Consider the following 22836-nt stretch of genomic DNA (forward strand, 5'->3'; position numbering starts at 1 on the left):
AAACCTTTTTAAGAACAGGTTTTGGTTTTATTGATTGTCTATTATTTTTCTTTTTTCTATTTCATTTATTTTTTTCTTTTTATTATTTCTTTTTGCTGACTTAGATTTTTCTTCATTTTATAGTTCTTTCAGAAGGGAGCATAGATTTCTAATTTGAAAACTTTTATCTTTTCTAATGTAAGAATTTTTAAGGATCATTTTTAAATTCTAGGTAGCTTTCTTTTTTTTTAAGTTTATTTATTTTTGAGAGAGACAGAGACAGCATGAGTGGGGGAGGGGCAGAGGGGGAGGGAGAGAGAGAATCCCAAGTAGGCTCTGCGCTGTCAGCACAGAGCAGTATGTGGGGCTCAAACCCATGAAACCACGAGACCATGACCTGAGCAGAAATCAAGAGTCAGACGCTTAACTGACTGAGCAACCCAGGCACCCCTAAATAAGAATTTAACGTCACAAGTTTTCTTCTAAGCACTGCTAGGCTGCATTCCACAAATTTCAAAATATTGCGTTTTCAATTTTGTTCAGTTCAAAATATTTTATAATTTCTTTTGTGATTTTTTTGGCCCATGAATTATTCAGAAATGTGTTCGTTTTCAAATATTTGGGGATTTCTGGATATCGTCTATTATTGATTTCTAGTTCAATTATATTGTCATCAGAAAAAGCTTTGTGGGCACCGGGGTGGCTCAGTCGGTTAGGCGTCTGACTCTTGATTTCAGCTCGGGTCATGATCTCACGGTTCGTGAGTTTGAGCCCCACATTGGGCTCCATGCTGACAGTGCAGAGCCTGCTTGGGATTCTCCCTCTCTCTCTCCCTCTCTCTCTCTGCCCCTCCTCTGCTCTCTCTCTCTCTCTTTCTTTCTCTCTCTCTAAAATAAATAAACAAAAAAAAGAAAATATGCTTTGTATGATTTCAGTCCTTTTAAGTGTACTGGGACTTGTCCATAATGCAGTCTCTCTTGATGGCTCTTATGTGCACGTGGGAAGAAAGTGTATTTTGCTCTTGTTAAGTGTATGCATATTTAGAATCACCATGTCCTCCTAAAGAATTGACTCTTTTATCATGATGAAATGTCTTTCCTCATCCATAGTGATATTTCCTATTCTGAAATAAACGTTATTGATGTTAATACAGCAGCTCCTGCTTTCTTTTGACTGGTGTTTACATGGTGTGTCTTTTCCACCTAACTTATGTATGTTTTCCTGGCGTTCAAATCGTGTTTCTTGTAGATAGCATAAAATCAGGTCTTGATTTTTTTTAATTCAACCTGAAAATTTTGACTTTTAAATTGGAAAGTTTAGGCCATTTACATTTAATGTGATTGTATATGGTTGGGGTTCAATATACCGTCTTACCTTTTATTTTCCTATCTGTCTCATTTCTTTGTTGTTCTTGGTTTTCTGCCCTCTTGAATTAAATGTTCTCAAACATCCATTTTACCTCCAATAGGGGCTTACTAGCTATATCTTTTCTCTTTAGTGACTGTTCTAGTTTGCCACATACATCTTTAACTTATCAAAGTGCCTTCAGATAGTGTTGTACCTTTTCATGTATAGCGTGGAACCTCATGGTAGGGTGGAACCTCATGGTAGCACACGTCTATTTCTCCTCCTCTGCCCTTGTGCTCTTGTCATAGAGGTTGCTTCTCTACCTTATCAATTGGTTAATATAGTATTTTCCTTTGAAAAGTTAATTTCTTTTCAAATTGAAAATTTTATTTAAATGTTCTTATATTTACCCACGTATTTGCCACGTCCACAGTATTCATTTCTCTGCATGGGTCCCTCTTTCCATCTGATGGAATTTCCTTCCATGCGAAAAATGTTATTTAATATTTATTGCAGTGTTGATCTGCTGACCATAAATTCTCTTGGCTTTTCTTTTGGCTAAAAAATTATTTATTTTGCCTTCATTTGGAAATTTTGCTGAGTATAGAATTCTAGGTTGACAGTATTCTCCCTTCAGAACTTTAAAGAAGTCTAAGTGGCTTGCGTAGTTTCTGATGAAGTTTTTTTTTTTTTTTATTTTTTATTTTCATAGAGAGAGAAGAGCACAACTGGGGAGAAGGGAGGAGAGAGAGAGAGAGAGAGAGAGAGAGAGAATAACAAGCAGGCTTCACGTTCAGCATAGAGCCCAATGTGGGGCTCAATCCCATGACCCTGGGATCATGACCTGAGCCAAAATCAAGAGTAGGACACTTAACTGACTGAGCCACCCAGGTGCCTTGGGAAATTTATTTATATATTTTTCTTTCTTCATCTGTCCATAATATGTCTTTTATTCTCTGGCTACTTGTAAGATTTTCCCTTTACCACTTTAGCAATTTGATTATGATATATTTTGATATGGGTTTCTTCTTGCTTTTTTCTGTTTGGAGTTCATTGAGATCCTGGATCTGTGAGTTTATAGCATTTTTAAATGGAATTTTTAATATCTTCAGTAACCATTTCTTCAGAAACTTTTCTATCCTTCATTTCTTCCCTGTATCTCAATGATAATGTCTGTTAGATTGTTTCCTGTTACCCCACTGGTCACTGTTGCTCTGTTCATTTTTTTCAGTCATTTTTCTTTGTATATCATTTTGGAAAAGTCTCTTGCTCTCTTCAAAGATCCCACTGATCTTTAAAAAAAATGTGTTCTGCAGCATCGAATCTACTGTTGACCCCATTCTGTACATTTTCCCATCTCAGAAAATGCATTTTTTCCATCGCTAGTTCATTCTGGGTCTTTTCTGCATTTTGTGTTTCTCCCCCATCTTATTTATGTTTTCTCCCACCTTTTAAAAAAAAAAATTTAAGTTTATTTATTTTGAGAGAGAGAGAGAGCAGGGAAGGCACAGAGAGAGAGAGGGAGAGCGAGAATCCCAGGCGGGCTCCACACTCGCAGTGCAAAGCCCAACACGGGGCTCGAACCTGTGAACTGTGGGATCGTGACTTGAGCTGAAATCAAGAGTCGGACACTTAACCAACTGAGCCACTCAGGAGCCTATTGGGGTCTATTTGTAATTATTGCTTAATCTCTTGGTCATGGGACATCTATTCTGGCCTTTTTTCATGCCTGGTAATTTAAAAATATTTGTTTTATAATCTCACTTTTTAGAAAGCTGCCGACTGGGTGTCGTATGTACATGATGAGTCACTGAATTCTCCTGGAACCACTAATACTATATGTTAAGGAACTTGAATTTAATAATTTAATTTTTTTAATGTTTATTTATTTTTGAGAGAGACAGAGACAGAACGCGAGCGGGTTAGGGGCAGAGAGAGAGGGGGACACAGAATCCGAAGCAGGCTCCGGGCCCCGAGCCGTCAGCACAGAGCCCGACGCGGGGCTCAGACTCACAAACCGTGAGATCATCCCCTGAGCCGAAGTCGGACGCTCAACCGACTGAGCCACCCAGGCGCCCCTTGAATTTAATAATTAAAGAAAATAAAAGCTGCAGAGGAGCACACAGGGTTCCAACATACTCTTTGCTCAACTTGCCCGAGTGCCATCATCTTACGTAACCCGAGTACAAGCCAGGAAATTCTCTGGTACCGTACGATCAGCTTATCACACATGTCCTCTGAATTTCACCAATTGCGCACATCTGGGGGACCCTGAACGCATCTGCCCCAACTCCCCAAGAGCTTTAGGCTCAGCTTAGGTTCCCCTCCCGGGGGACAGCCTGGAAACTCTCCTTGGACAGTGAGCAGGGCCGTCGCGGGCGGGAGTCAGGCTCCGATGACACATTCCGGGAGACCCGCTGCCTCACTCTTGTCTGGGACGGGCGCACATCGCTGTGGTTTGAGGAGCACCCAGAAGCTTCTGGCAACCTCCGACTCAGGATCACGTGGCCTCACATTCTGGTATCAGAGACTTGCTCCTCTGGACTTTAAAGAGAAGAAAGCAAGCCTTCGGAACCTCACTACTGCTGTATTTCCTGAGAGGGAGACAGGAAGCAAATGTGGCTGCACAGACGCCTGCTGCGAGATGTGCTTTTCACCTGCTTCTCACTGAATTTGCCTGGTCCCTAGGACGCACCGGAGGCAGCGACCACAATCCACTCTGTCTCCCGTACACGCCCGGGGCAAGCGTCGCAGTCCTCATCTTATCCCCCGCGCACACCCGAGACGGGTGCCACGGTTCACACGACCCTCTGCACACACCCGAGGCAGGTGCCACCACACCCATTCCCCAGGGGAGGGCCCCGAGGAGCCTCCAGAAGTCCCTGCAGACCCAGAGTTTCTAAGTGCAGACGTCCTTCCGGCTTCCCTGGAGGGGAAGCTCAGCCCTTCGGACGTCACATCAGGTCCTCCAAGGTTGGGAAGAGGGAGTAGTGTCTGGAGGGCGGCTGGTCCTGGAGCTCAGAGCCCATGCCAGGACTCACCTCCTCCAGGAAGCCTCCCGCCCTTCGCTGCACCACTCTGACCTCTGGGAGCAGCCCTCTGATCCTCTGCCCCGGGGGCCCCCAGGTCTCTCTTTATGCCCAGCTGAGGTATGAGGCAAGGGTATTTAAGGAAGACTTTGAGATAAAATGGGCATATTTCTGGGAAAATACAAAGTGCCAAGCCTGGCCCAAGAAACAATGAAAGCGTAAATAGATATAAAGTGGGAATCGGAGTTTTCGCAGCTTTCTCAGGAGAAGAGCCTTATGCCAAAGCAGTTTACAGCCCCTTTTCGGGACAGAAAGTCCGTATCTTAAGCAAGCTTTTCCAGGAAATAATAATAGAGGCAAAACAATATGTTTCATTTCAGGACACTGGTGTCCTTCTTGTTCCAAAGCTGGATAAGGGCGACACGAGGTCAATGTTCCTTATAAACACAGGTAGGAGAATCTCGAATGAAATATTAACTAACGGGATCCCACAGCATGTTTTAGAGTACACATTCACGGGGCGCCTGGGGCGGGGGATTGGTCATTGAGCATCTGACTCTTGGTTTCAGCTCAGATCATGATCTCGCGGGTTCATGGGTTCGAGCCCCAGGTCGAGCTCCACACTGACAGTGCAGAGCCTGTCTGGGATTCTCTCTCTCTCCCTCTCTCTCTGCACCTCTCCCCCACTCACGCTGCCTCTGTGTCCCTCTAGAATGATAATTTAAAAAGTACATACTCACCAGAACGGCTGACGTTGAAAAGACGGTAACTTCAAATTTGACAAGAACGTGGGACTACCCAGCGCGGTGGTGACGGGGCACGCGGGGTAGAGATCTGGCCGTAGCTTATACATCGAAACACGCAGGTGCCCCCTGACCCAGCAGCCTGCCTCAAGTTGTTGACCCAAGAGAAGTGAAAACACATGTCCACAAAATGGCTTGTACGAGAATTCGATCCGTAACATCCAAGAAGTGGGAACATCCCACGAGTCCCTTAGCGGGAGGACGGATTTAGCAGGCTGGACGGAATATTACTCGGCAATAACACCAGACGGACCGCCAGCCGCTCGACGCCACGGCCAATCCCAACACCCGACGTCTCTTTGAAAGAAGCCAGACGCAGAGGGTACACGCTATGTTCAGTTTCCGCGAGCCTCTAGCACAAGCAAAGCCAGCTCACGGTGGGGAAGAAAATCAGGGCTACGCTGACCCCTGGGGAGGTGGGGGGCTGGGGAGCAGCACGAGGAAGCTCCCCGGGGTGACCGTCCTGCACCTCCGTCGGGGTTTGGGTCACACAGGCGTGTGCGTTCGGCAAGGGCGTAGTACGTACGCTTCATCTCAAAAGGGAAACGACAAGGACAGGCAGAATGTCGTGCTGGAGAATTCAGGGGCAAGTGAGCTGAGAGTCGCGAGGTGCCTCGACGTGCCTCAGAAAGAGGTAAAAGTGCACAGCACGGCGATGACAGTCAGCACTGCATCCCACACTTCACAGCTGCTAAGAGACGGGGCGCTGATTGTCGTCACCACGAGAAACGGGCGGTAATTCCGCGAGGCGATGCAGATCCTAGTTAATCATCCTGCAATATATAAACGCATCGAATCCACACGTGGTACGCTTTAGACCCACCCGGCGCTGTGTGCCAGTTACATACAGATCAATAAAAATAAATTGCCCTTAACAAATTAAAAATTAGAAAAACATGAGCCGACGGATGGATAGACGGACGGATGAGTGGGTAGCGGTGTGATAAAGCGTGTTTCGTCAAGTGCGAATGTAAAGGGCGTCAAACGTTAGCAAATTTTATTAGTAATAGGGTAATCTAAAAAGCCCTCTAAACACAGGTGCTCACGGTACAACTCGACTTTTCTATATGTTGGAAAAATTTCATAATACAACGATGGAAAGGATACAACGTGGCCAAGTAGGTTTTATCCCCGGGATGCAGACGTGGTTTCCATTCGGATAGTGATCAGTTACGTCAACGGACTGAGGAAAACACTAACGGGTGCAGAGTGAGTATGTGATAAAGGTTATCGCTTACCGTCTTTCTAGAGACTCCGAAAACCAGAGCACAAGAAGCTTTCTCAGCCTGATGAAGGCGGTCTTTACAATACCGCCAGCAGGGTCCCCGCGATGGGGTTTGGGGGTGTCCTCCCCGTGATCAGGGACACTTGCGCCCGCCGCTGGTCGTTGGCCCTGGGCGGTCCTGCCTCCTCCAGCAGACGCACACAGGAGATGAGGGTTGAAAGGAAAGAATGAATCTACCGTTACTTGTAGGAATGAAAATACAAAAGGAATAAAAAAAGAATGAAGATAAAAAGAATGGCTGTCTGTCTAACGACTACGTCAAAATCCTAAACGACTAACAGACAGACAACAGCCACGGCAGCAACATAGGCGAGATTCTAGGTTAAAAAGAGACCAACCTGGGACACCTGGGGGGCTCAGTCGGTTGAGTGGCCGACTTTGGCTCAGGTCACGATCTCTCGGTTCGTGGGTTCAAGTCCCGCGTCGGGCTCTGTGCTCACAGCTCGGAGCCCGGAGCCTGCTTCGGATTCTGTGTCTCCCTCTCTCTCTGCCCCGCCCCAACCTGTGCTCTGTCTCTCTCTCTCTCTCTCTCACTCTCTCTCAAAAGAAAAAAAAAAAACATTAAAAAAATTATAAAAATAAATAAAATTCTTGGGGCGCCTGGGGGGCTCAGTCGGTTGAGCATTCGACTCCGGCTCGGGTCACGATCTCGCAGTTTGTGAGTTCGAGCCCCGGGTCGGGCTCTGTGCTGACAGCTCGGAGCCTGGAGCCTGCTTCGGGTTCTGTGTCTCCCTCTCTCTCTGTCCCTCCCCCGTTCATGCTCTGTCTTTCTCTCTCTTTCTCAAAAATAAAAAAAATTAGAAAAAAAATTCTTTAAAAAGAGACCAACTCACACAAGGACCAGCAGGAATCAGCGAGCAAAAGTAGTAGAGAGCATATGATGCTGCTCACGCCGGCAGCAGAACGTCCTGGGAGACCCAGAGTTGGCCTAAGCAAGAACTCACCAGACTTTTCCGGGAGATGCGTCTCTGTGGGAGCGAAACAGCCGGACGGGAGGAGAGCCGCGCTGGGGACAAGTTGGGTTTGAGAGACAGCACGTCCGGAAACAGGCTCAGAGAGGCCCGGCCCAGGCCAGCTTTCGCTCTGCAGAGAAGATGTGCATTTCCACGGATGCACTTGGAAAACTGACTCACCAGGTGGGGAAAAAAATCAATTCTTCGCACAGGTGCACTTTGGACAGAGAAAACCCCAGGTGTGACAGGCGGACGTACAGCGCGTTTAGTAAGGAAAGAAAAGGCGGGGGTATCAGTCATCTTGGGGCGGAAAAGAACTTTTTTTTTTGTTTTTTAACATTTGTTTATTTTTGAGACCGAGAGAGACAGAGTGTGAGCAGGGAAGGGACAGAGAGGGAGGGAGACACAGAATCCGAAGCAGGATCCAGGCTCCGAGCTGTCAGCACAGAGCCCGACGCGGGGCTCCAACCCACGAACCGAGAGATCGTGTCCTGAGCCGAAGTCAGACGCTTAACCGACTGAGCCCTCAGGCGCCCCGGGGGAAAGAACTTTCTTAATTAGACCTAACGTCTTTACCTGTTGCTGGGGATCAAGGCCATGTCTGAATTAAATGTATGAACAGGCAGGGGCGCCTGGGGGGGTGGCGCACGACACAGGTGCCCACACAACACGCACACGCATCGAGTCCAGAACCCTGAAGGCAGCCGCTACCCCAGGCCCGAGGCCGCGGGGACTGGAGGGTGCCCAGGCCTGAGTCCCCGGAGCTGCTGAGGCAGGGACACCCCCTCTGGGGTCCCAGAGATGAACAGCAGGTGCGGGGCCAAAAGGGCCAGCTGGCCGCGGGTGTGTGGCCGCAGGTGCCAGCTGGGGTCGCAGGCCGCGGGCTTCCCCTAAGCCCTCCTGTCCCTACTGCAGCCCCGACCCCCCCGGGGGGAGGCAGAGCACCTGGGTCCTGGTGGTCAGCATCAGTGTCTAAGCTGCCACAGGCTTCAGGCGCGGGGACGGGTGAGGGGTGGGAGATTTGGGCCACGTGACCCCCGCCCCGCCCCCCCCCCCCCCCATGCTAACGGTGCAAACTCCAGCTCGCGCCTTACTCCCCACCTGCCTGGACCATTCAGCCGTTTTCCCGCACTTTCTAGGTTGTTCACGTCTTCTGTGGTTTTCACCTGAGGAAACCGAGTCCCAGGGCAACCAGATAATGTCCCCACGGTCCCAGGGCTGGTGAGCGTTGAGCTCAGTTTTGCACCAAGGCTGGCCAGCTGCCCCGCGCCACAGCCACCCGGGGCAGGCGAAGACGGCAGAGTCGTCGGAGGAAATCAGAGGCGAGCGTCCCGGGTGTGCGGCCTGCCGGAGACGCGCCCGTGGTCAGGCCTGGCCAGCACCCGGTGGAACGTGGGGCCCAGCAGCATCCCTGGGCCGTTCCTGTGTTCCCGGCCTCAGGACCTTAGCACGGCAGCGTCCGCCCGGGTGTGGGGTGAGAGGCCGGGGAACCGTGGTCCCGAGGGAGACACGGGGGTGGGAGAGGTCAGCCCACGTCTATAGCTCTGGAGTCCGGGCTCCTGACCACGGCGCCCGGGGGATTCTGCCCAGCGCGCCAGTGAGGGAAGGAGCGGGGACCGTGCGGAAGAGGCTCCGTGAGGGTCTGCCCTGGGCGGGATGGGGACCCCAGAGAGGAACCCTCGGGTTCAGGCACCCCAGGAGCTAAGACCCCGTCCTGCAGGAGAGTTGGGGATGCTCCCAGCGCCTTGCCCCCCGCCCTGCCCCCCGCCGGGTGAGAGTCTCACGCCAGGACCCGGGTCCTGGGGGCGTCACAGACCCACAGACGTGTGTCAGCAAGACAGATTTGCTGGGGCTTCTGTGGCCGGGGAGGGGGCTCGGGTGCAGCCCCCAGCCAGCTCTGGACACGGCGGCGGCGGCTGGCTTCCAGGAGCGGCAGGGGGAGGGCAGGGGTGCAACCCACCGAGGGGAGTCCAGTCAGGTGTTGGGGGTGGGGGTTCTCACTAAACTGGGCTCAGAGGAGTGTGGTCCGGGAGGGAGTCCTGGTCTGGCGGGGCGGGTGTCTCCCCTTTTTGCCACAGACCGGGACCCCTCGTGCTCGTCGCCCCCGACTCTCGGGATTTTCCTGCTGAGACCCGGGACTGGGGGGCTGGTCGCCGTGGCCTTCCACAGACACAGGCCCCCCACGCATGGCTGTCATGTCCCCCACGAGCCTGTGGCGTTATGAGGCCCCCGCCGACGGCTGGCGCCCCACCAGGCTGGCCGAGCTGGTGCCACCCCCGAGCCCGACGTCTTTGTGACGTCCTCTCTGAGGGGCCCAGCACAGCCGGCCACGGCCCCGCAGACGGCGGCCCTGACACCCCGCCCAGCCCCCCACCGACGCCTGCTCGGCGCTCTGCTCTCTCCCGCGTGGTTTCCGTGGCCCCCTCTGCTTCCCCCTCCCGGGGGTCACCCCAGGGTCCCAAAGCACAGTCTGTGTGGGGGACACATGTCCACCTCTCGCAGCTCATCACCGGGCAGATACCCCCCCCCCCCCGATGGCTCCCCACCCTCCCAGCACCCCGTGGCCGGAGGGGACGACCCGGCTCGGGAGACCAGCGCTGGAAGGGACCAGGTCTTCGTCCGTCCCCTCGCCTTGTCCTGGAAGGAAGCCTCGGTCCTCCGGCCAAGGGTTTGGAGCAGGAAGTTTCCCTCCTTGTCCTCAGGACAGAGGGAGAAACGTGTAAAAGAAAGGCGGTTGTGTAATCCGTCGGAAAGAGTGACTCTGGCTTCGTGTAAGCCCATGAGAGCTGCCGGGGTCATGTCAGACTCCAGCCGCTCGCGAGTGCCGGTGGGTGAGGGGCGGCGGGGGCGGCAGGGAGAGAGCGTCACGTGACGTGGTCCGGCCTCAACGCCGACTTCCCTCCGTCTGTCCCCGGTGCCCAGACGGGGGGCTCCCGCAGCTGGGCGTCCCTGACCTGCTGGCCCCGAGGACCCGCACGGGGCACCCGGGTCCGGATGGCAGGGGGGCACGTGTGCGCGGGGTGGTGGGCCCGACGTGAGGCTGTGATGGAGCAGGGCCCGCGTGCCCCCCCCCCCCCCACCGCCGCCCGGGGCTGCCCAGGAAACCCCGCCTCTGCAGGACGCTCAGGCCACGGAGCCCGCGTCTTCAGCCGCCGGACGGTCACATGCACCTCCCTGGAAATCTCTGGCACTTCCTGTGCACAGCAGGGGGTGGCCGTCCCGGGGGCCAGAGTGGAACCGGGGCCAACTTGGACGTAGAGCCGGTTGTTGCTGTGGCCCCTCCCTCCGTGTGTGCACGTGTGTGTGTGTGTGTCTGCTTGTCGGCAGGTGCACGTGTCTACACGTGTGTGTGCGTGTGCACACGTGTCCACGCATGTGCACGCGTGTTCACACACACGTGTGTCTGCACCTCTGTCGTGTGTGCGTGTGGGCACGTGTGTGTGTGCCTCTGCGTGTGCGTGCGCCCCCACAGCCTGCGATGCACGTCCCCCCCACCTCCGAGGGTCCCCAAGATCCAGGAGGCCGCGCCGGGCAGGGCCAGGAGCCCGCTCGGCGCTCACGGCCGTGCCCTGAGGGCCAGAGTCACGGCCCGGGGGCTGAGTCCCTGAAGACGCGTCAGCCAAATGGGTCACTCAACTCCTTCCGCTTACGGTTCATCAGGCTCACGGTAACTTACGTTATGTGGCCCAGTTTCAACATTAGAGTGACTTTTTCCCCCAAAGTCTGGGCTCTGCTGCGCTTTGGCTGCAGAAACTTTAAGTGTGTACTTGGGTTCCGAAAGCTTGGCTCCTATATTTTATTCACCGGCTCTCAGAAAAGCGAGCTGTTTTCTAGCCTCCTGCAAGCTGACTGAGCCATTTCGGGCGATGTTGGCGGCGTCTCTGCGAGCTCGGGGCATAAGGGGCTCGGAGAAGCTTGGCGCGTGGCCATCGGATCTGCCCGGGGCCCACACCGTCCGGCTGCTCAGTGGCCGAACGTCACTCTCCTACCCTTCACGTTCGGACCCAGGCGCCTCTGGAGCTCATGCAGACCTGTGTGCAGAGGCGCAGAATTTGGCCAGTGCGGGCAACCGGCCCAGGCGTCCGAGATGCCCCTGGCAAAGGTGCGGCCCCGAGGTGCCTAGGGAAACTGACCCTGCGGTGAGAGGCATGTGGGGCGGGCTTGGTGGCGAGCGGTGAGCCGGCGTTGAGCAGAGGGACCCCTAGCCGGCCGGCATGGGTTTCCACCTGCTCGCCCAGAATGTGCCAGTCCCCAGCCGGCCCTGCCCAGCTCGTCCCCCGGCACCCCTGCGCTGTGGGGAGTGCCTGACGGTGAGGAGTGTTTTGAGTAGAAAGCACATTGCCCTGAATGTCCTAAACACTTTCCCTTAGGGTGTGCGTGTGTGTGTGGGCACATGTGTGCAGACAGAGCGCCCCAGAGAACTGAAGCCGCTTGAGCCCGAAGGTTGTCTGATGGCAGAGCTCCTTCTCCCCCCCCCTCCCCCTGCCACCGACCCCCGGCTGGAGCTCCGTCTTTGTTCTATCCATGCCTTCAACTGATCGGACGAGGCCCACCACGTACTCTGCTCAGAGTCTACTGACTTAAACACTCATCTCATCTAAAAACGTCTTCACGGCCCGGTCTAGACCGGTGTTTGACCCAACGTGTGGCCCTGTGGCCTGGTCAAGCTGACCCATGACACTGGACATCGCTCGCCTGTTTCGGGCTCGGCCAGGACGGTGAGAGGAAGCTGTGCCCTGGACCCCGCGGTGAGGGCTGGGTGTCCCGAGCTCTGGCTGTGGCTCAGCTCACGGAAGGGACCGGATCACGTGCAGGTTGGCTTGCGAACAAGTAAAGCCATTCACGTCTCAAACGATGCTGACAATTTCGTGAAGGCGACGTCAGCAGGGAGTCCTGAGGGGAAACCGGGACAGGCCTGGAAGCGGGATCTGGGGGCGCGTTTCCACGCGCTGACCACGGCCTGCATCGGGGAAGCCCGACTGTCCGCCCTCGAGGGCGCGAGGGTGTCCCCAGCAGGGAGAGGATGGGAGGGCCCTGGTGCCTGGCCCCGGGAACACAGGCTGCCTGCCCCGGAAGACCCGCTGGGTCTGCCTTGTCCCGTGCACTCCCAGCACCCCCGCCCCAGGCAGACCCACCGGGAATCACCCGGGACGCGCTAGGGCCACAGGGGGAGGCGGGGGCCCCCTGCACTGAGGCTGAGGGCGGCTCACACCCGCAGAAATGTCGGGCACGTTTATCACCGATGCGCGTTTCTGTTGAGGGTGAAAAATCTGTGGTTTCTGCTGAAGGACGCCCACCCCTAACCCTGCAGCCCCCACCGCGGCACCTTTCTCCAAAGGAAAGGCAGAGACGTCCCGGCTGGACAGGCAGGGGTGGGTGGGGTGGGGGAGCTGGGAGCCGGGGCTGGGGCGGGGGCTCCCCCTGCTCCCAGTTCACAGGCACCCCCAGGACCCCGAGGCGTCCCCCAAGCCTCTTGGCACTGCGCTAGCCCCGGGGGTACTCGGGTCGCCGCCCGTCGCTGCGGGGACACCGACATCGGTGAGCAGCCACCTGTGTGATGGGGGCTGGCCCTGGGGCCGGGGCGCGGGCCTGTCAATCACAGGACACACCGCGGACCCAGAGAGGCCCGCCGGCCACCCAGCGTCTTGCCGGGCAAGGTCCATGCTGGCCTCTGGCGGCACACCGGCCCTCCCCAGCCTGGAACCGCGACTCTCGTCGCGGGAAGCCTCGGGGCCTGCCCGCAGTCACAGGGCCGCGGGGTGCGTCGTGCGTTTCTGTCCCCGGCACGCGGCTACCGTCTAGGTGTCCCCCTGTCTGCTAAAGCTGCCCACTTGTCCTGTCGCGCTCACCGGAAGCGAAAGGGAGCGTTAGGCATGCTGTGAGGACCCGGGAGGGGGACAGCCAGCTGTGGTCATTCCCTGCCCCGCTGGCCGCGCAGCCCTCCCCGCTGGGGACGCTGCCGGGACAGCCGGTGCCGGGGGGCGTCCCCGCCCCTGCCGGGGGCGGGGGGAGGGGGGGCTCCGGCGGGGTTTACCGCGGCCCCATCCAGGGGCTCCCCTGAAGCCCACCCCTCCCGCCCACCCGCGGACCTCAGGGCGACGAGGAGCCCCAGGGCGGCCCCGCGCGTCCGCGTGGGACCCGGAGCAGGTGCCAGAAGGCGTCTGCAGGGGGCGCTGCTCCCGCTTCGCCGGGGGCTGTGGACTCACAGGTCTTTCTGGTTAAGAGCCTTACCGCCCACGTGCACAGGCCAAAGCCCATATTTTCAGGTCTTGACGGCGTCTTCCTTCCACTTTCTGATTGATGGTCCTGGGGGTGAGTTTTCTGTGACACATTCTCTGAGCCCCTCGGCAGATAAAAGGCCCCGCCCTGGGGGTGGAGAGCCTCCCCCCTCCGCTCGTCTGTCTTCATGAAGCCCAGGTGCGTGCAGGGGGGACTCGGCTCGCCGCCGGACCGCCTCTCCTCCCTCTGCTCCAGGCTGCAGCCTGAGGGCCACACGCGGGGGGGGGGGGCCGCTGAGTTGTGTCTCTCCCCGCTGAGCCTGCAGGGGTGCGGCTGCCCCCGGTGGGCAATGCCTCCACCTGCACGTGCGGCCCTTGCTGCGTATCCCGGGCTCCGGAGCCACGTCGGCCAGAAAGGGGTGTGCTGCCTCGCCACAGGGGAGGTCCCCGCGCAGGGACAGCCTGCTCTCTGCTCTCGGTTCCCGCCATCCTCCGGCTCACAGCCCCGACCGGCCCCTCCCATGCAGCCGGGAGCGCCCCACCCCGCCCCCCGCCTCGACCTAGCCCTCCATTTGGTCCACGCTGGGGGTTTCTTCCGTGCCCCAGGCCCTTACGGACTCCGTGGCACCCCGGTGCAAGGGACAGCACTGTCCCCGTGTTTCCTGAACCGCGGGGGACACCTGACACTGGGGGCTCCTGCCGGACGGCCCCCAGTGCGCAGAACCGCTGCTCGCTCAGCACCAGTCCGGTAATCAGACAGGCCTCGGCCTCCCGCACCCCCCCCCCCCCGGGGCCGGGGGAGACGGCAGACCCCCCTCCATCCGGGCGCCCTTCCGGACCCAGATGTGCGGCTTGCGCGTGAGGCGAGCAGGTCTCGTCGTGCGGAGGGGGGAGACGCTGGAAAAGCCCCGCCACGCCTGCCCCCTCCCCGCCTCCCCGCGCCTCCCGTCACAGGCCCAACAACCTCTCGCTCTGGAGCGGACCGTGCTTGTCTTGGCTGCCGACAGCGGCCATCCTCGGAGACCCGGCTTGCATAACCGTGAGGTATCCGCTTTCTCCGCGACGCCTCTCCGCGAGGCCTGAAATGGCCCTGAGCGGGCGGGCCGGCCTCCAGCTCCCTCCCCCAGGCTTGGGACGGGCCCCTGGCGGCGGCCCCCGACCACAGGCAGGCGGACTGGCCGTGGCAGGAGGAGCCCCCGGCCTCCGGGAGCCAGGAGCCGCCGCCTCCGACCAGGCCGGCCGGCACGGGCCGAGGGCCGCCTCCGCCCTCTGACTGCGTCCCTCCTGGCGTCATCCCCGGCCCTGCCAGCACCGTGGGCCTCGGGTCAGGAGACGACTGCTGCGGGGAGCCGATCCCGGAGCGCTCTGACGGATGACCTCGTCGCCGGCCAGGCCCCCTCGAGAGCCGTGTCCGGCGCCCTGGCCGTGGCCCCAGGCCCTCGATGTGGCCAGATGCCCACGTGTGAAGACTCCACGGTCCTGCGCCCTCACGGCCCCGCCACCCGCTCCCTTCGGCTGTTGCCGCCAAAAGGTGGGGCGAGGGAAACAGGAGATTCGAATAATGGGTGAGAATTATTATGTCTTCGTGCGAGCTGGAGCCCAGCCCCGTTCCCTGCGAGCGTGATAACTGGGGGCCCCGCGTCTTACATTTCCGCGCCGGGAGCCAGGGCCGGCCGTGACAATGAGAGCATTGTTCCGGGTGCTGGGCATTGTCACCGGCTGACCGAGCCCCGAACACAGGGGATCCGCACGCACTGGGAAACGGGGACGAGGCCCTGGACACTCACCAGAAAGAGGACGGGGGACACGCCTCCTGCTGCTGACGGCCGTGCGCGCGCGGCCTGGTGACAGGTCTGCCCACAGCTGGGACAGGCGCTCGTGGAAGGATCGTGGGCACGCTCGTGGGGTTTTCATTTTGAGCAAAACCGTGAGGCTGGAACCAGCACCGGCTTCCCTGACTGGGAGCGGCTGAGGGCCCAGGGGCTCCGGGCCTGCCTCAGGTTCCCCACCCCCCTCCCCGGGACAGCAGCGAGCACAGGCCAGGTCCTGCGCCAGGGGAACCAGGAACGACAATGTTCCAGGGCCTGGGTCTTTGCCCGCCCCGTGGGGCCCGGCAGGGATGGGGCAGTGCCCCCAGGAACCTTGTAGGAACAATGAAAAGTGAGCAGAGCCCAGAAGGGTCTCTCCCACCCGGGGCCCTCCTCCCTCTCTGCCCTGCTTCAGGCCTCGAGGGCAGGGGTGGGGGCAGGAGAGCTGTGTCTCTGTCCTTACGGGGCCCACCCTGAACCTTGCCACGGGGACACAGCTGGTCATCTAGGGCCAGCCATCCAGACCACCCCTTGGAGCCCGGCCTCTCTGTGCTGGCCCCGGGCAAGCGTGTGAGGAAACTCAGGCCTGACCGCTGGCCCCCCCCAGCTCGTGCCTGCCCCCCGGACCTCAGGTTCTGAGGTCACCTTCCCGGCGCTCGCGCAGCCCGCGTCGTGGACCCCAGGAGGCATGTCGATCTGCCCGGCCCCTCAGCTGCAGCCCCTCCCCACGGCCGTCTCCTCGGGCCCGGGGCGCGGGGGCCGCGTGCGTGGGCCCGCACGGCTCGGGGGTCCAGAAGCCGGGGCACCACCCGATCCTTCTCCGTGGGGCCTCTGGGAGGCTGGAGAGTCACATTCATTTCTTTGGGGGTCGGTGCCGATGCGGTCGGTCTGCTCTGCCCACAGATGCCCGCCCCGCCCCTCGGGCCACGTGTTCAGAGGGCAGCCGGGGCCCCCGAGAATGGTCCACCTCCCGTGCCTTCCCAGGGGACGGCAGCCCCGTGAGTCAGTGCAAAGGGGCAGGGGCGGGGATGGGGCCGCCCGGGGGGAGGTATGGGCCCCAGGGCCCCTGGCGGACGGCACTGGCTCCTACAGCCGCCTCGGTTCTTTTGTTATCTGCCCTGGATTCCCCGGGTCTCAACGCTAAGCTTCCGTAAATCCCCTCTCATATGGAAGTCAGCGAGCCGTATCATACTTCAACTGTCCACGGTCGCACCTCATTGGTTTACAGGTTTTCCCTGCTGGCACTGGGGCCTCCGAGGCCTGTGTCTCCCAACAGCCCCGTAAGCCCCAGGCCTGGGGCCAGAGGAGCCCTGTCGCCACATTCGGGGAAGGACGGGGACAGGATCAGGGGGAGGGGGTACAGGTGTCCTCCTGCCCACGGACTCCAGGGGAGTCTGTCCGGGGTCAGGACAGTGTGGTCCGTGCTCAACGGTCCCACAGGGGTCTTCAAACCTCAGGGCTGAGGATGGGAGGGTGCGCTGGGCGGGGGCCCTGACGCCTGAGGCTCCTTGGTGCCCACGGCACTACTGGGCAGAGGCTCCCGTCCATGCAGGCGTGCGGGGCTGCTGGCGGGGGAGCGGCTCATGGCTCTGGACCCACCCCCATGTCGCGGTGTCCAAGCACAGAGCCTGGGCCGGTGCCAGACTCAAAGTTCCCTGGGGCCCTCTGCTCTGCCTCCTGTGGAGCGAGCGGGCGTTCACCACACACGTCAGGGCCGTGGCTCCCATCCACGTGCACCCCTCTTTGCTCACTGCCCCCTCCCGTCCTTGGCAGCCACGTGGCCCCGTGGGGGACGCAGCAGCCCCCGGACCTGGGGGGGAGGGGCTCCCACCAGAGCCCGTGAGGTGAGCAAATGAGTGAGTGAGTGCACGCGGTCACCACAGTCACCTCAGCTGAAGCCCCTTTGGGCAGAGGGCGCGTTCCCTGGCCGAGAGGTGAGCAGGCGGGGACCCCTTTCCCCCATGTGTCTGCGTGAGGGCGGCCTCCCCTCGGTCTCACGGGAGGGAATCTGCAGTCTGGCCCCCCGTATACTCGACGGACTGAGGGGGGGGGGTGTCTCCCGCTCTCCTGGACCCGGGGTCGAGGCCACGGGGCGATGGCGGACACAGGGCCAGACCCGGAGTGACATGTCCTCTCTCTTGGGCTTCCTCCTCCACCAGTGGCCTCATGGCCCCACGTCTACAAGCAGAAGCTGCCCCACACCTGCTGGAACGCGCTGCTCCCCAGAGCTGGAACTTGGTGCTCCCTGGAGCTGGAACTTGGTGCTCCCCAGAGCTGGAATGAGGTGGTCCCCAGAGCTGGAATGGGGTACTCTCCGGAGCTGGAATGACATGCCCCCTGGAGCTGGAATAAGGTGCTCCCAGGAGTTAGAAAGCAGTGTTCCCCAGAGCTAGAACGAGGTGCTCCCCAGAACCAGAACGAGGTGTTCCCCGGAGCGGGAATGAGGTGCTCGCGGAGCTGGAACAAGATGCTCCCGGAGCTGGAACAACGTGCTCCCAGGAGCTGGAACAGAGTGCTCCCCAGAGCTGGAACTCGGTGCTCCCTGGAGCTGGAACGCAGTGCTCCCCGGAGCTGGCCCCAGAACCGCTTCCACGTCTCCCACCACCCCTGGGTTGAGGCCGGTGCAGGAGGGCAGCTGTGACCCCCGGGAGGAGGGGTGGTAACCACCCCGTTATAGAGGGGAACACGGAGACTCCGAGCGGCCCCATGGCTTTCCTGGGGCCACACGGAGCTCAGCCCACACACTGCAGCCAGGCGGGAGGTGGGAGGCCGCTGGGGCCTGGAGCTCTGCTCTGGCCTCCCAGGCAAGCGGACCCGGGCCCAGGAGGGAGCGAAGGGCTGGGCAGGGGCGCAGCCATTTCCCGAGGGTCAGTGTTGCGCCCGGACCCCGACGTGGAGGGGCTGGCACGCAGACCACATCTCTAGAGAGCAACAGAGCCTCTGTAGGTGAGCCCGTGACTGGCTGGCACCCACGGGCCCCGCGGGGGTGTCCAGGGCTGGCCTTGGAGACCGTCACAGCAGAGATCACGGAATCCAGGGGACAGGTGGGTGTTAGGAGCACAAAGGCGCTTTCCCTGCGTGTCCTCTGCCTCCCTGCCCGACGTCCCCATCACCCTGATACCGACTGCCTGCGTCTGGCTCCCACCACGAGACGCGGCTTTGCGGGTGCCTCGCAGTCACGGCCAGGACCGCTCATGGAACCTTCTGGGAACCTCGTGGCAGCTGGGATTTAAGAGCAGGGGAACTGAGCACCGTGAGGGGACACCGCAGGGTGTGGGCATTGCTGAACACTGCGCCCTCAGAACACGGAGGAGCCCGGACCCCAGAGTCACACGGGCTGAGCTTCCGAATGTGAGTGACCAGTCCGGCAGGGCCGGCAGGGGCCCTCCGTAGGGGGATAGGAGAGCTGACACGGTCTGGGCTCTGCCGGGGACACAGCAGGTCAGAGCGAGGGGCGCACTTGGCCTCTGTGTGCCATCCCCTCCGCTCAAGCAGAGCTAGCCTGCCTACAGCATCTCCATTATCCCTTGCACCCAAATGGTGCGTCACAGAAAGATTTTGTTTGTGACCACGGGGATGGGAAAGGGTGGGAAGGGCTTTGAAGAGGGCTCTGTCGAGATGTGGGGAGGGCGACCCATAAATCAGAAATAGAAAACGGGCTCAGATTCACTCCTCGGTCTCTCTCCCGGCAGGCAGGGTCTGAGGAGCTCAAAGCCACAGGACGGTTTCCCCCCTTCCTCCAGGACCTAGCCCACCCCGGCCCCAAGCCCCGATCTTTTGCATTAGACAACTCTGGGCTGACGCAAGGGTGAAGCTGCAGATGGGAAGGCTGAACCCACAGCTACTCACGTCTGTCTAGCCTGCCTGGCCCTCCCCTGGGCCCCCTCGCTCCCTCAAGGAAGCCAGAACTAGAAGCCAGACCTGGTACGAGGCTCCTGCTATGGACTCTACCAGGGACTGGGGAGCTACTTTCCCTCTCCACGCTAGAGCACCCCAGGGACAAAGTGCTGAGGATGACCTAGCGGTCAGAAAAGTGCCATCACAGCCATCAACACCACCACCATGGCCACCATCACCTCCATCACCATCATCATCGTCAATATCACCATCATCATCATCGCCAATATCACCGTCATCACCACCATCACCATCAGCATCATCGCCAATATCACCGCCATCACCTCCATCAGCCCAGAGCCCGACGTGGGGCTCGAACCCATGAATCGCGAGATCGTGACCCGAGCCGAAGTCGGACGCTTCGCCGACAGAGCCCCCCAGGCGCCCCGAAAGCAGAGTGTATTGAATAGAATAAAAGGGGGCTTTGTTTTAGTCACTCTTTGTGGTGTGGCTGGGTAACAGGAGGACAGTCTCGGGCAGAGCGGGGTGCGATGGAGTATACAATGGAGGAAAGAGCCCTAGAAGCTGGGCTGAGAGCGGTTCTCAACTTATTACGTGGTTTTGGAAAGTCACGGCTCCTGAGCTTGACATCCTCACTTGGAAAGCAGTGACCCTGACGGGGAGGGTATTGAGAGTAAGGACCAGTGGCCCTCTCTAAGTTCCTTTAGTGACCTTTAGGTATGATGGAGATAAACACACTCCTCGGGAGCCCCGTGCGTGAGCTGAGCCCCCAGCCCCACCCGGCATTAACAAGATGGTTGGAGGAAACGGTGGACGAAGGCTAGCTGACTCTCTGCCTCCCCCTTCCCTGGTGTCCGTGGGACTCAGTGGGGAACTGAGCGTTCACCCCCACTCCGAGGCAGTGAGGCAGGCAGAGTTAGTCGGTTCTTACTTCCTCCCGAGGCCTCAGTGGGGCCGAGGAGGGAGCTGAACGTCCACCGCCCCACCCCCGTCCGCAGCAGGCTGTGTGAGTCAGTGCCCGTGTTTCTGGGGCGTTGGCCGTGGGGATCCTCAGAAAACTCCACCCAGCCCTCGTGCTGCACCCCAAGGGGGGACTGTCTACTACAAAAAAGATTAGATAGTATCCAGAGTCTCAGGACTTTCAAAACTTCCAGGGTATAATAGAAAATCACTCATCATACCAAGACCCGAGAAAATCATAGGCTGAATGAGAAAGGGCGAGGAGCAGGCACGATTGTCGCAGCAGATTGAGCTGAATCCGAGGCTGGAGTTGTCTGGCAGAGTTTTGAAGCAGCCATCACAAAAATGTTCCAGCAAGCAATTGTGAATTTCCTTGCAACGAATGCAAAAGCGGCAAATCTCAGCAAAGAATTAGAATTTACAAAAGAGGGACAAATTATAGAACTGAAAAATATCCCTAAAATTTACAAATGGGCCGGCGTGGGGCATGGGAGGGGACAGAACTGGTGAATTTCAGGACAGGCAAGTGGGATTTATCCAAACTGAGCCACCAAGAAGAGAGGCCAAAAGAGATGAACAGACTGTCAGGAGTCCGGGGGACAATACAACATCGCGGGCGGAGCGAAAAGAGTGGACAAAACTTCCCGAATTTGGCGAAAGGCATGCATCTACAGATTCAAGAGGCGGCGTAGATCCCAAAGGATGAACCCAAGGAAATCCACGCCCACACACGCCGTAATTAAGCTTCTGGGAACTACAGACAAGGAAAAGCTCCCGAGAGCAGCGAGAGAGAAACAGCACGTTACCCGTACGAGGGCAGCAAATCACTGAGGGTCTCTGATCTGCAGCCCTGGCGGCCACGGAGAAGGGGCCCACGCATCGCTCAGGTGCTGAAAGGGAACGGTTACCTGCAGATTCTATGTCCACAGAGAATATCCTTCAGGGGCGAAGGAGAAAGAAAGGCATCCTCTGATGACAGAAAGCTAAGAGAACTCGCCACTAGAAAACTACCCCTAAGGAAAGACTAAGGGAGGTTCTTTTAAACAGAAAGGGGCCTTGGAACCTCAGAAGCACCAAAGAACATGGGTAGAATAAGGGTAACCATATGACACGGTAGTCTTTTTTTCTAATGCTTATTTTTTGTTTTATTTTGAGCAGAGAAAGACAGCACAAGAAGGGGAGGGGCAGAGAGAGAGGGAGAGAGAGAGTCCCGAGCAGGGTCCACACTCAGCGCAGAGCCTCATGCAGGGCTTGATCTCACGACCATGAGATCGTGACCTGAGCCAAAATCAAGACCTGGATGCTCAACTGACTGAGCCACCCAGGTGCCCCAAATTATGGGGTATCCTAATGAGTTTCTTAAATCATTTGATGGTAGAAGGAAAAATCGAATACCTTTTAAGGTTGTTCTCAACGTGCGTAGAAGAAACAGGACAATTCTATCTTAATATCTGGGAGGGTGAAGGGACCTCAACAGAAGTATGTTTTCTGCATTTCACTCCAGGAGCTAAAACATCACTCCAAGTGGACTGCGATGTGCACCTGTGGCAATCACCAAAAAATCAATACAACTCAATATGCTGAAAATCCCCGTCAATACATCAAGACGGGATTAAAAAAAAAAAGTTCAACCACCCACAGGAAGGGGAGAGAGGAAGAACAGGAAACAAAATAATAAGGAGGCAGAGTTAAGATAGAACATACTGCTTTAAATGTAAACAACCCAAAGACACCATCTAAAAGGCAGAGATCACGGCCTCAACAAGGGACCCAGGTACCTGCTACCTTCATAGGCACTGTGTGCTCACTCTAAATATGACATAAGTAGCTTGACAACAAAAGTATAGGAATAGATTATGGACGATGCAGACATGAAATACACACACGTGTAGAAAAATGGGTGTATTTCATGCAGGCTAAAATTTCACGTAGTCCAGACTTTTTTCTCCCTCTTGCCCTCTTCCCTTCCCCCTGCATTCTGCCTCGTTCCCTCCTTCCTGCACCAACCAGTGGCACCTACCCTTCTGTTCTTTGCTCCACGTGCTTATCACCCTATAAAAAAATCCCCGCATGTTCACTGGTACAAAACATGCACAGATAGGCGTGGGGAAGTGCCGTTGTTTTCTTCGCCAGGAAAAAAAAAAAAGGAGGTCATTTTATAAAGACATTTCTGTATTTTGTTCCTCTCCCAATATTATTTTGGGAGAATTCTGCCAACTCAATGAGGAAAAGTTCCCTTTGTGCATAACTTATCCAACCATTACATTATTGACGGCTGTTCACTTTGCGGCCGGTATTTTACTCCCAAACAACGCCATCAACATCCTTGGAGGTAAAAACAAACAGACACATAACGACAATCAAGTAGGGGTGTCGATGCTTACATGCCCCCTCGGAGCAGGGGCCCTAGAGGGTCCTGAACAGACGGCAGTTTCTGCTGCTGCCCCACACCGTCCGCCCAGGACGAGGGCTCCATTCTGCTCCCGCTGCCCGGCCTCGTACAAGCAACGAAAGCCATACTTTGCTGAGGACGCACCAGGTAAGCGTCTGCTGGCCCCCAGAGCAGGGCAGCGCTCATGATTGTCCCTGTCCCCCA

Source organism: Panthera onca, chromosome C1, assembly GCF_046562875.1.
Source record: "Panthera onca isolate mPanOnc1 chromosome C1, mPanOnc1 haplotype 2, whole genome shotgun sequence".
NCBI lineage: Eukaryota > Metazoa > Chordata > Mammalia > Carnivora > Felidae > Panthera > Panthera onca.